Raw genomic sequence first — 12,820 nt, forward strand, 5'->3', positions numbered from 1 at the left:
CTTTTGACTGTCATGACTGGGAATGGGGAATTGCTCCTGGCTCTTCGTGTGTAGAGGCCAGGGATGCTTCTAAACATCCTACATGCACAGGACCCCTCACTGTAGAAAATTTAATCTCCATTCTGAAATGTCAACCGTGATGTGGTTGAGGAACCCTGGTCTGATGGGATGATGCCCACCACTTACCTAGCGCCCAGGGCAAGTGGGAGGTCTCCCAGTTCCAGGTAATAGGCAGGACTCTTTGATTTCCTTGTCTGAAAGGCGTCTCTCTGCCCCACTGCGTCTTTATATCACTCACTCTCTCTGTCCGCACAGGCCCATTCATGGGGCGAGAGGACTTGCACCAAGGGGAAACTGTAACCTCATCACGTTTCTGCAGCTCATCCCTGCCGTCTCCCACCCTTTCCAAGGCAGCAAGGGGCATGTTCAAACAGCTCTGCCTTCCTCCCCACCGGCCCTGTTGCCAGCCAGGCCCGTTTCCGGGTGGTGGGCGGAGGGCACGGTGCCATCCCAATGCGGTCCAGTTTTCCCAGGCGGGGGAAGGAGGGCAGGGTGTTTTTTTGTTTGTTTTGTTTTTTTGCCTCCTGGAATGCAGGGCCCACACCATCAGGGCTGCTTGTCCAAGTAAGAGAGGGCTGAATGCTGATGAAGGCTTGTAGACTGTTGAGGAAACTGCTTCCTAGAGAAAAATCCAAGTTTCTCCTCTCCAGTTTCCCAGGATGTGGCAAGCTCCAGCCCTCTGGGATGGCAGGGATGGCTTCCAGAACCTTCCATCCTGGCAACATGAAAACCAAGAGACTGGAGCAAAAGCTAACCCCCTAAGGTGGGTATTCACTGAGAATTCAGGAGGAAGTGATGCCCCTGCTAATAATGTGTTTGGAGGCATTTCTCTCTCAGCCCTTCACCGGTCGGCTATCATTTGTTTACTTAAATAGAGACTGTGCCCCATGGCTCACTGTCAGTGGCTTCCAATCACCAGCATCGGCATCTCTTTGCTGAGGGCTCTCTCTGGCCACCAGAGCCCATTAAGCCTATGCAGGACAGGCCGGAAGTGCCCAAGAGTTCATGCCCTGGCAGCTGCCCTCAACCAATGACGTTGGAGGTGGTGGATAAAAGCCCATTTCCTCTCCCCTCGGTGGGAATACTCTGGAGGCATGTTCTACACTGGGTCCAGTGTTCTGCAGTGGGAGTGAGCCCCAGTTGCCCACAGCAGTCACCTGCTCATATATGGACACTGTATTGACTGCCTTCCCTTCCCTGTCTCATGTCCCCACCTTCTTACCCTGGGATCACCTCCCAAACAAATGATTTGAATTCTTGTCTCAGTGTCTGCTTCTGAGGGCACTCAGCCTGAGACCTACACGTACTATGAGTCAGATACACTGCTATTTGGGGATCAGAAGGGACATGGCTGCCCCCTTGGGGAACTCACAATTAAAACTGAACACCACTCCAGTAGTCATGCAAAAGCAGAATTGCAAATGGTGATGAGGGTTGAGACTGTGAAGAAACACAAAACCTTGTTGAAACCCTCTGATGGCTGCCATCTGCTCCCAGGTCAACATCCAGAGTCCTGATTGTGGCCTCAAGGCCCTGCACAACCTGCCACTGCCTTACCTCCCTGAGCTCACCTCTCCCCACTGTGCTCCAGACACAGTGGCCTAGCTGTCTCTCAATTGTGTTGGGTATGTTCATGCCTCAGGGCCTTTGCACGTGCTGCTTCCGCTCCCTGGTAGAACTTTCCCAGATCTTCCCATGGCCAGTTCCTTCTCCTTGATTCAAATCTTGATCCAAACATCACCTCCACAGGGAGATCCCCCATCAGTCACTCTCTTACCACATCACCCTGTTTGTTTACTTCATAACACATATTAGTCTGAAGTTTTCTTGTCTATTTACTTGTTTACTGAATGATCCTCAAATGTGAGCTCCATGAAAGCAGGGGCTGTGTCCCCAGGGCCTGGAACAAATCCTAAAACAGAGTAGATGCTCTGTGGTTGTTTGCTGGATAAGTGGTTGAATGTTTAAGTAAAGGAAAACGATGAGTGAATGAGTGATGTAAGGATGTTGACAGGGGGACTGAATCTTGTCTGGAAAATCAGGGAAGACTTCCCTGAGGAGGTGACATTGAGGCTGAGTGTGAATGGGGATGGGACATTAATTGGGCCAAAGGGGCAGAAGGGCTACCTAGACAGAGAGATAAGCAAAAGGCAAATGCCCAGAGGTGAAACCCAGAAGACACACCAGAGCTGTGTGCGGGAACAAACCAACTACAACTCAAGAGTTTTCTCTTTTGTTTGTTTTAATTAATGTATAATTGACATGTAACATTATATTTGTTTCAGGTATACAATGAAATATTTGATATTTGTGTATATTGTGAAATGATAACCACAGTAAGTCTAGTTAACATCTGTCACCTTAGTTACACATACATTTTTCTTGTGATGAGAAATGTTAAGGTCTACTTTCTTAGCCACTTTCAAATATGCAGTACAGTATTATTAACTATAGTTGCCATGCTATACATTACATCCCTGTGACTTATCTATTTTATAAGTGGAAATTTGTACATTTTCCCCCCACCCCCTGCATCTCTGGCCACCACCAATCTGTTCTCTATATCAATGAGCTAAGTGGTTTTTGTTTAGATTCCATATACAAGTGAGATTATATGCTATTTCTCTTAGCATAATGCCCTCAAGTTCCATCCAAGTTGTCAAAAGTGGCAAGATTTCATTCTTTTTTATGGCAAAATCATATTCAATCGTGTATGCGCGCGCGTGTGTGTGTGTGCGCGTGTGTGTGTAAATACCACATTTTCTTTATCCATTCATCTGTCAGTGGACACTTACATTGTTTCCATGTCTTGACTATTGTATGTAAGACTGCAGTGAACATGGGGTGCATATATCTTTTTGAATTAGTGTTTTTTAGGTTTATTATTTTTTTTAATTTTTATTGAAATATAATTGACTTACAATATTATATTAGTTTCAGGTGTATAACATGTTGATTCGATGTTTTTATGTTTTGTTTTTACAAAATGATCACTCTGATAAGTCTAGTTACTATCTGTCATCACACCAAGGTATTACAATGTTACTGTATTTCCTGTGTTGTGCATTACTTGTTTATTTTATAACTAGAAGTTTGTACCTCAGTCTCCCTCACTTATTTCACTCATCCTCCAGCTCCTCCCTCTTGCAATCTCCAGTTTGTCCTCTGTATCTATGACTCTATTTCTATTTTATTATGTTTGTTCATTTGTTTTGTTTTTTTAGATTTCACATGTAAGTGAAATCAAGTGGTATTTGTCATTCTCTGTCTCACTTAATTCACTTAGCATAATACCTTCTAGGTCCATCCATGTTGTCACAAAAGGCAAGATTTCATTTTTTATAGCTGAATAATATTCCATTGTGTAATATCTCATGTCTCCTTTATCCATCCATTGATGGACACATAGGTTGCTTCCATATTTTGGCCATTATAAATAATGCTGCAGTAAATGTAGAGGGAACATACCAACAAGTGGAATTACTAGATCATACAGTAGTTCTATTTTCAATTTTTTGATGAACCTCTATACTCTTTTCCATAGTGGCTGCACCAATTAACATTCCCACCAACAGTGTACTGGGTTTCCCTTTTCTCCACATCCTCACCAACATTTGTTATATGTTATATTTTAGATGATAGCCATTCTGACAGGTGTGAGGTGATATCTCATTGTGGTTTTGATTTGCCTTTCCCTGATGATTAGTGATGTTGAGCATCTTTTCATGTATCTGCTGTCCATCTGCATGTCTTCTTTGGGAAAATGTCTATTCAGATCCTCTGCCCATTTTTTAATTGGATTTTTTTTTTAAGTTGAGTTGTATGAATTCTTTGTATATTTAAGATATTAACCCCTTAGCAGATATATCACTTGCAAATATCTTCTCCCATTCAGTAGGCTGCCTTTTCATTCTCTTAACGGTTTCTTTTGCTATGCAAAAGGTTTTTAGTTTGATGTCATCCCATTTGTTTATTTTTGCACGTTACCTTTGCTTTTATTTTTATTTTTTATTTTTTTGATGTCTCATGCTTTCTATTTGACAAAACTCAACACCTTAAAATCTCTAATGAGGATGGGATGTAAAAATATAATTCAGGGGGAAAAATTCAGCATGGTGTAAAGCTTGGTAGGTACAAATCTTGTCAATCTACTTCAATGGGGGTGATTGTAGGTTTTCTCTTCAGAACATTAAGATGGTGCAGAGATTTTGGAGGGGGGAGGGCACAGGGTAGCTGATCTGGTTCTAACCATCCCACTGCCTTGCGCCTGGCTTCTGAATTTCTCTCTGTCACTCTATATCTTTGGCACTGCAAATGCTGAATCTCTCCTCATGAACAACTGAAAGAGATTCAATCTAAGAAGGACTCAGTGGAAGGAATACTTGAGAGTTATTTTTCCAATCGAGGTGCCACACAGAATGGAAATCCCTCCAGCCAACTCCAAATTCTCCTTCAACTCAGGTCATTAATCTCATCTACCCTCTTTTGAGCATCATACAAAACTTAGGTAGACCAGAAAGTCTCCCTCTTTGAGCCTGGGGTCTACCTATAGAGTTAAGCAGCTTTCCAGCTGAATTCCATCCATGGGAAATGCTATGTGTCACGTTCCTTCCAAAATGGATGAACCATTGTTACCTTTGCTTTTAGTGTCAAATTCAAAACATTATTGCCAAGGCCAATGTCAAGGAGATTACCACCCATTTTTTCTTCTATGATTTTTATGGTTTCAGGTTGTACATTTAAGCCTTTAATCTATTTTGAATTAATTTTTGTGTATGGTGTACCAAGACTTTTCTTAATACTTTTGCACCTACTATGTGGTGGGCTCACAAGTACCTGGGGAAGAAAGCAGCCATGTTGCTGCCCCCTGGAGGTGCCAGTCTGGTGGGAGTACAGACAGCTACCAAAGAGCTGGGAAGGTGTTTATTGCCAAAGACTGAGTTGCCCTACAGAGCCTCATGTTACATCACGCTGTAGATGCTCATTTTAAAAACTATGCCAGTTGGATGCTGTGTAGAAACACACACACACACACACACACACACACACACACACACACAATAAATGAAGAATTCCCAGCATTGCCCATCAAAAGCAGGTGAATAAGACATTCAGTATAGTTCCTTTTTGTTTTTAATAATTTAATCATCCTCCACCGATATGATCATGATGAGCCCAGGATTGCAATTCCCTAAGTTCAAGAAAGAATGAAACAGGGCTCCCCCATTATATGACAATGGATATTCCCATATACATTCATCCCACCTTCCTCCTCTAGTTTAGCAAGAGCCAAAGCCAGGCCCAGTCACCTAATGTGTTCTGTATCGAACTCTGGGAAGGTGCCAGGTTTTATCTCCCTGTCTCCCTGTCCTTACCCTCCAGTAGTCAGAAGAAGGCTCCAGCTAGACACTCAAGCATCCCATCTCCTCTGCAGCCACAGCAGTATCGATCCCACTCTGTAGCCCTGTGTCACCCAAGTGTCTGTCACCAGCAACCCCAGAAGGACCTTTTCCTTCTGCTTCACCAGGACCTCCAGGAAGGTCTACCAGTTGGGGCCATAGAACTCAAAGATGCTGTCCCTTCCCTAAAGAGCTCAGCAAGTGGCATGACCAGTGGACTCTGCGACCAGGGAGCCCAATGTCCTTTTGTCCCACAGAGAGTAGGAGTAATTTGCCTCCAGGCACACACTTCAACAGAAGGAGTTTAACATGGGGACTGGTTACACAAGGTGGAGAAGCTGAGAAACCACAGGAGGCTAAGGCAATCCAGTGGCAGGAAGCTGTTCCTGTGGCTGGAGGGACAAAAGATGAAGTGGCGTCACTGAAGCCCAGAAGCCAGCCAGCCAATGAGAACTAGAACCAGGGAGGGTCTGCCAGGCGAGAGGAGCATGTCCAATGCCTGAGGCACAGAGACGGGGAGAAATACCCTGGCTTTTGTCTTACCCTCCCCTCCAGTGCTGTCTCCCACAGGCCAGACCCCTGAGGAAGCCAGAGGGCAGGGAAGAGGGGAAATGAAGTTCCTGTGATGCAGAACAGAGTAAGGAAGGGTAGGGGCTGGATCTGAGAGCCAAGGTTGTCACTGCCCCAGACACGCCCTTAGGTCTCTAACTGTGGTCACTATGACCCTCCTGGGGATCAAAAACTCAGAAGCTTTGAGGACCCTGGCAGGAGAGAAGGGAGCCAGGAGAAAGGCAAACACATGGTGCTAAACAGCAACTGACTCTTGTCTCAGGGTCAAGCAGACAGCAGGGAGGGGTGGAGACTGAGGGAAACTGATGAGCGTATAGCTTGTCTAAAGTCACAGCTGCTGCTCATCTCCATCTGATTCCTGCTAACAAGGAACACAGGCCTAAGGCTGCCTGATTATTTCCTTTTGTTCCAGAGAAGACAGAAGTTCAGATTTTTATATGAAATCTCCCAATTTCTAAGGGTTGGCTATCAACTCAATTTCTCTGTAATTATGTTTAGCACTGTGAAAATCAAAATACACATCCATAGTTGGGACTGGCAGTTTGTGACATTTACATAACAGAGCCTTGGAAAGATTGGTGCCCACCATGGCCTACTGTCCAGGTTACCCAATGAATTGATGTTTGTTGAGTGACTGAGTGACTGGCAGTAGGCACATTGAAAATCTCCAAAACATGATCGTAAGTCCAACAGTCTTTGTCTCTGATTCCAATGCAATTTTATTTTTCACAATCATCCTCCCCCTCTAGTGCCTTCACATTTCCATAACCACTCATGTTAACAAGTTGTTGAACCCATTATATGCCTCCTATGTGCCAGGCTCTAGAAAACTTTTCATCTGTAAGTTGAATTATCTGGCTGCCTGCCTCCAAGTTGCTCAGAGTCTGGTGAGAGACCATTCCCATAAATAGATGATTAGATGCAGGGACTGTGTCTGCTACATTTACCACGTATCCTCTTGTGCCTAGAGCAGGGCTTAACACATAGTAGGTGCTCAATGCATTCTGTTCAACTGAATGAATAGAAGGCAATAAGAGGTATGTTCGCATACATTCTCGCAGACATTACCATGGGTTTGTGGCTCTCCAAAGGGCTGCAGTACATAGATACACAGTTTATCTGTGTATTAAAATTTCATGGGGGGAGGGGAGTTGGCAGTTAGGAAAAAAAGTATCATAAAAGGCTCCTGGAGTGGGGGAAGGTTGAGAAACACTGTTTATTTATTTATTTATTTATTTATTTATTTATTTATTTATTTATTTGAGAAACACTGTTTTAGAGGGAAGATGGGGCTACTTAACACATAATAGGGGCCCCTAAACCAGCCTGGGAGATCATGGAATGCTTCCTGGAGAAGGAGGCATTTCAATTCATCCTTAAAAGATATAGAAAAGTCAGCTAGATCAAGGGCCAGCAAACCTTTTCTGTACAGGGCCTGATAGTAAATATTTAGGCTCCACAGGTCTCTGCCACAACTACTCACTTCTGCTGTTGTAGATTGAAAGAAGCCATAGATAATGCTTAAACAAATAGATACAGATGTGTTCCAATAAAACTTTATTTATAAAACCAAATGATGGACCAGATTTGGCCTCTAGGCCATAGTGTACCAACCCCTGATCTAAATGATGGGAAAGGAGAGGCTACCTGAGGGAACAGCTCCAGCAAAGTTGTGAAGAGAAAAAGCATGCAGAATTAGCAAAGAGCCAACATTGTGGTTTTCCTGCTCCCTGGGGCACAGAAAGAGACGTCTATGTTTATACAAAGACTTGTGCTGTCACACAGGCTGAGCACAGGATCCTCAGTTAATTCAATCCACAAGTATTTACTGAGTGCCTACTATGTGCCAGGCATTGTGCGAGGCACTGGGAACACAGCAGTGAGCAAGATCATTTCTGTGTCCTCAGGACTTAGATAGAACCCAGACAAGCATATAGTTTTTGTTAAATAAACGTGTTGAATAAATGAATGGATAGATGGATGGATGGATGAGCGGGGGAGACAAACACAAAACACTCAGACAAGTAAATAAAAAAATAAGCAATTGAATACAGTTTCCTCACTAGCTATGTGACCTTGAAGAAATTATTTAACCTCTCTGTCCCCCAGGAGGTTACTACAGTCAGCCCTCTATACGGCAGCCACATCTGCAGATTCAACCAACCGTGGATTGAAAATATCTGGGAAAAAAAATTCCAGAAAGTTCCAAAAAACAAAACTTGAATTTGCAGTGTGTTGGCAACTATTAACATAACATTTACATTGTATTAGATATTGTAAGTAATCTAGAGATGTTTTAAAGTGGGTTATGTGCAAATACTCTGCCATTTTACATAAGGGACTTGAGCATCCATAAATTTCGGTATCCGTGGGGATCCTGGAGCCAGTCCTCTGTGGGTACTGAGAGATGACTGTACAAGCCAAGTGCAGGACCAGCATGTAGTGTCTGCTCATAAATGTAGCTGCTGCTACTAGTTTAAGTCAATATGCAGTTAAATAAATACATGATCTTTAAAAACTGATCAGTGCTACACAGGAACAGAGCAGGTACAAATGAGAGAGAGAGGAAACTACTTTGGATCAGATAGTCTGGGTCAAGGCTGTCCTGGCTACATCCTGTGAGTATATCCTAGAATTAGTAGTGTTTCCAGCCGTGATGCCCTGCAGCCTCATAAGAGGCAGTTAATTACAAATACAGGAAGGTGTCTTCTCTAATTAGAGTGTGAGTGTAAAGGATAAAAGGGGGAGAGAGGGTGAGGCTCTGGTCACAGAGCCAGGGTGCTCCACTGGGAACCCATCCATGAACCCCGAGAACTAGACTCAACTCTGGCAGGCCTGCCTGGAGCTGAGCCCTTCTCAGGTCCTAAGTGGAGGTTGGGGACAATGGGAAATACACCCTCTTAGGACAGGGCTAGGGTCGGGGGAGCAGGGAAAGGGTTTTGGAGCCACTCTGAAATAATGTTCTTAAAGCAATGGGCCCAGCATGTGACAAGAGTGCTAAATCAGTGTTAGATGTTTCCAATCTTGTTACACTTTTGCTTTTTATTGTTGTTACCTGTTACCTGTTATTGTTAGCTGGGTGACCCTCTCTGAGCATCAGTTTTCTCTTCTTTAAAATGAGGTGATTACAGTACAGAAGTGCTAGATACAGGTAGAGCACATGGCACAGAGCAGGGCCAGTAACACTTCTCTTGGCGGACGCTTAGGGGGCCATTACCTTGTGCGGGGCACCCACCCCTTCATGCATGATGGATGTGTTAACTCATTTAACCCTCATTTCCCAGACAAGAACCTCAGGGCCACCAGAGACAGCCCTGTAACTGCTCAGCTCAGGGGGCACCAATCACACAGACCATAACAAGAAGAGCACCCCTGAAGCTCTGGTGCACAGAGAGGTTAAGTTACTTGCTCAAGGTCACACAGCTAGTACACGGCAGAACCCAGGTTAGACCCCAGGCAGCCTGGCTCCAGAGCCTGGCTCCTAACCCTGTATCAGCATTTGCCCTTGTCATGTTGGTTGCTGTAATGCAGGGTTTCTGGGATGCAGATAAATTGGTTTTCCCTTTGCCCAGCCATGCAGGCAGCAAGTCTCCTTCCATCCATCTCTCACTTCTCTCTACCCCAAAAGCCTGAATATTTATGGGAATTTTTGATGGTTTTATTGTTTCTAAATTATGCAAGAGCAATATATCTATGTTTCAGTTTGTTGTGCCTACTTCAATCTGAGGGAACATGTGAAAATGCCTGGACATCCAACCTCAGAGATTGGCACTGGGTGGGTCCCTCTCTGCATAATCACATGCTCAAAGCCTTCACTAGACAGATGGGCTGAGCACAAAGTGACTGGCCCAGGGTCACACAGCTCGGAACTGCAGAACAAAAATAGGTCTTCTGGACTCCAGCCTCACTCTTCTTAATCCCCATGTCTGACGTCACAAACTGGTGGCCCATAAGCCAAATGCAGCCTGCAGCCTGTTTGATTTGGCCTGCATGGTGTTTTCATAAAATTAGAATTTATCACCAGCATTTAAAGAAAGGGATATTTCCAGGAATGATATTCAAAACATGTAACCAGACTGGCCTGGGCATCGACCATTCAGAGTGAACACTGGCGATCCAGCCAAAGCCATGGCTATTGCAAGAAAAAGCAATAAAAAATCAAAAGGTTTAGAAAAGGCAAAAGTATGGAGACACTAAAAAGCTTAATAGCTGCCAGGGGCTAGAGGGGAGGGAGGGATGAATCCGCAGAGCACAGAGGATTTTTAGGGCAGTGAAACTACTCTATATGACATTGCAATGGTGGATACATGTCATTATGCATTTGTCTAAACCCACAGAATGTACAGTGCTGAGAGTGATCCCTAATGTAAACTCTGGGCTCTGGGTGGGTCCCTAATGATGTTTCCTTTAGGTTCATTGATTGTAACAAATGTACCACTCTGGTGGGGGATATTGATATTTGGGGAGGCACTGGAACAGGCAGAATAGGGTAAGGTAGGAGTGGAGAGGATATGGAAATTCTCTGTACTTCCCACTCAGTTTTGCTGTGAACCGCTGAAAAAGAGTCTGTTTAAAAAAAATCGGAAGATCTGGCCACACTGCTCCCACATTTTCACAGGGCCACAATGGGCTGTCGCCGAGTCCTAGGTACACCCTCAGGTTGAACGTGGGTATCCGAGTCTGCTAGGCTCCTGAGTCTGTCTCGCTCCAGGTATCACCTGGCCAGTCCCTGTGTGTGACTCAGGCATGAAGAGGTTCTTGATGAGAAAGAGAATTGGGTGAAAGTGTGACCTGCTGCAGCCGGCCAATGAGGAGAGGAAAGAGCCCTGGTGACGCCTGCCTTTATCAGACCCTGCTCATCATCTCCCTGGGCTGGAGCCTCTTATGCCTTTTCTGTGGGGCTGAGTGAGCCATTCTTGATTCACCCATCATGTGCCCGGGCCTGTGTGGGCGGGAGCCCGCTGTGGGACACAGCCCCATGAAGCAGCCTCGCTCTGCACTGAAGCAGGCAGAATCGAAGTTCTGAAGTTTGAAATGATGCCAACCGGAAAGATTAGAATTAAAATAGGCAGGACATGGGCAATTAGAAGCTGCCTTACTCCCCCAAAAAATTTTCCCTAAGGTCACACCCTTCCTGATAAATCAGATGAATTTTTCTTCTAGTAGTTTATTTGTACAATCACTCACTCATTTAACAAATGTCCAAAGGAGGCCTTAGAATAGAGACAACAGGACAGTTGAGGGGAGTGTTCAATAGCCAGCCATTGCTTGTACCTGACCACTGTCCATCCCCCCATCTTCTGGGGAACCCATTCCTTCCGAAGTATCACTCCATGTGGCTCAGGAGGAAGTGGGCTGTCTCCCCAACAAGGGCAGTAAGTGGATCAGGCTTGCACAACGAGCATATTCCATCCCCCAGCCCCAGGGATTGGTTCTGGGATGGGCATGTGACCCAAGTCAGGCCAACATGAGTCAACCCCAGACTTACGCTGGGACTACATAGAAAAGTCAGCTTCTGTGCACTTGGCTTGCTGACCTGGCAGAATGGAACCCTGGGATGTGGGGGAATCACTGTCACCACATGGGGTGATCCTAACTGACACAGAAGAAAACAGAGCTGAGAGTTAGAAAGAGCGTGGTTCCTAAATAACAGGTGCACATCTGGATCCAGCCATTCCTGAAGCTGAACCCATCTCAAGACTTTACATAAACCAATATATTCATACACACACGCACACATTTTCTTCTTATGCTATTTTGAGTTGGGTTTGTTTCTGTCATTTTCAGTCAAAAGACCTGGACTAGACAAGTAGATAAATAGGTATTTCTAGGCTGGAAGACAAATAGCTGTAGCAAAAGCAGACCATGAGAAATCCATACAGAGTGCTCTGAAAGCTGAAAGGAGAGAAAACCAGAACTGGCTTCAGGGAAGAGGCAAGTTTTTGTTTACACTCCACAGACATTCATTATTCATTCTGAGTTTTGATATTCTAATAACGATGACCATTTGCTGAATGATTAATAGATATCAGGTCCTGTGCTGAGTCTTTTCTCAGCTTGTTTGTCCTCACAACAGCACCGTAAAGTAACTGCTCTCCTTGCTTTACATAAAACAAACTGAGGCTCAGAGAGGTGAAGTGACTTGCTCAAGATCACACAGCAATTAGATGATGAAGTGCTGACTCCAAAACCTGGGCTTTTCACCCCTACATGGCACTGTCTCATTTCCACATTTGCCAACATTCCTAAATTTTGCCCCAAAATGTGTTACCAAGAGATGGTAAATGGATGGTTGAAGACAAACATAAAGTGCTGGATACGGAGATGTGTCACCAGAGCCCCTTCCAGGAGACAGCCATGGAGAAAACAGTCCACAGACAGCTTCCAGCTCCTTCAGGGCCTGCCTCAGCTACAGGGATCCCCTGCACCTGGGCCTCGCCCTTCTAGCGGGAACTGAGGCAGGAGGGAGAACGTAGCAGGAAATGAGGCCACAGTGGAGTGAAGAGGCGGTTCATGCAGGGCTGACAGGTCTGACAAACCGTGCAGAACCCGCTACAGGATTAGCCGGATCAGGTGTAAGGTGAGAACACAGGGCCCTTATTCTGAAATTTTAAGAACTTCAAAACGGCAACAGCAGAGCATTAAACCAAGTGCAGGGCCCTTCAGAGTGTGGGGTGCTGCATGACTGCAGTGGGTGCTCACCCAGCAAGCCAGCCCCAAAGTCACAGTCAGGAGTTGGATTTTATAGTCTGTCCTGTTGAGACATGAAGTCTCAGAGACGTGAAGTGACT

At 44.9% G+C, this 12,820-nt stretch overlaps 1 long non-coding RNA gene across 3 annotated transcripts in view; it reads left to right on the plus strand.

Annotated features, from left to right (window-relative positions):
• LOC105071853 (uncharacterized) overlaps window positions 1–12,820 on the plus strand; it is a 292,203-nt gene that overhangs the window by 232,724 nt on the left and 46,659 nt on the right. For 2 of the 3 annotated variants that reach the window (XR_012500661.1, XR_012500659.1), the window contains one exon: window positions 711–4,804. This is a non-coding gene — a long non-coding RNA (uncharacterized LOC105071853). Of the gene's footprint in view, window positions 1–710; window positions 4,805–12,820 lie in introns of those variants that run through there. The other variant, XR_012500660.1, reaches the window with a different exon arrangement.

This window comes from Camelus bactrianus, chromosome 19 (genome assembly GCF_048773025.1).
Source record: "Camelus bactrianus isolate YW-2024 breed Bactrian camel chromosome 19, ASM4877302v1, whole genome shotgun sequence".
Taxonomy (NCBI): domain Eukaryota; kingdom Metazoa; phylum Chordata; class Mammalia; order Artiodactyla; family Camelidae; genus Camelus; species Camelus bactrianus.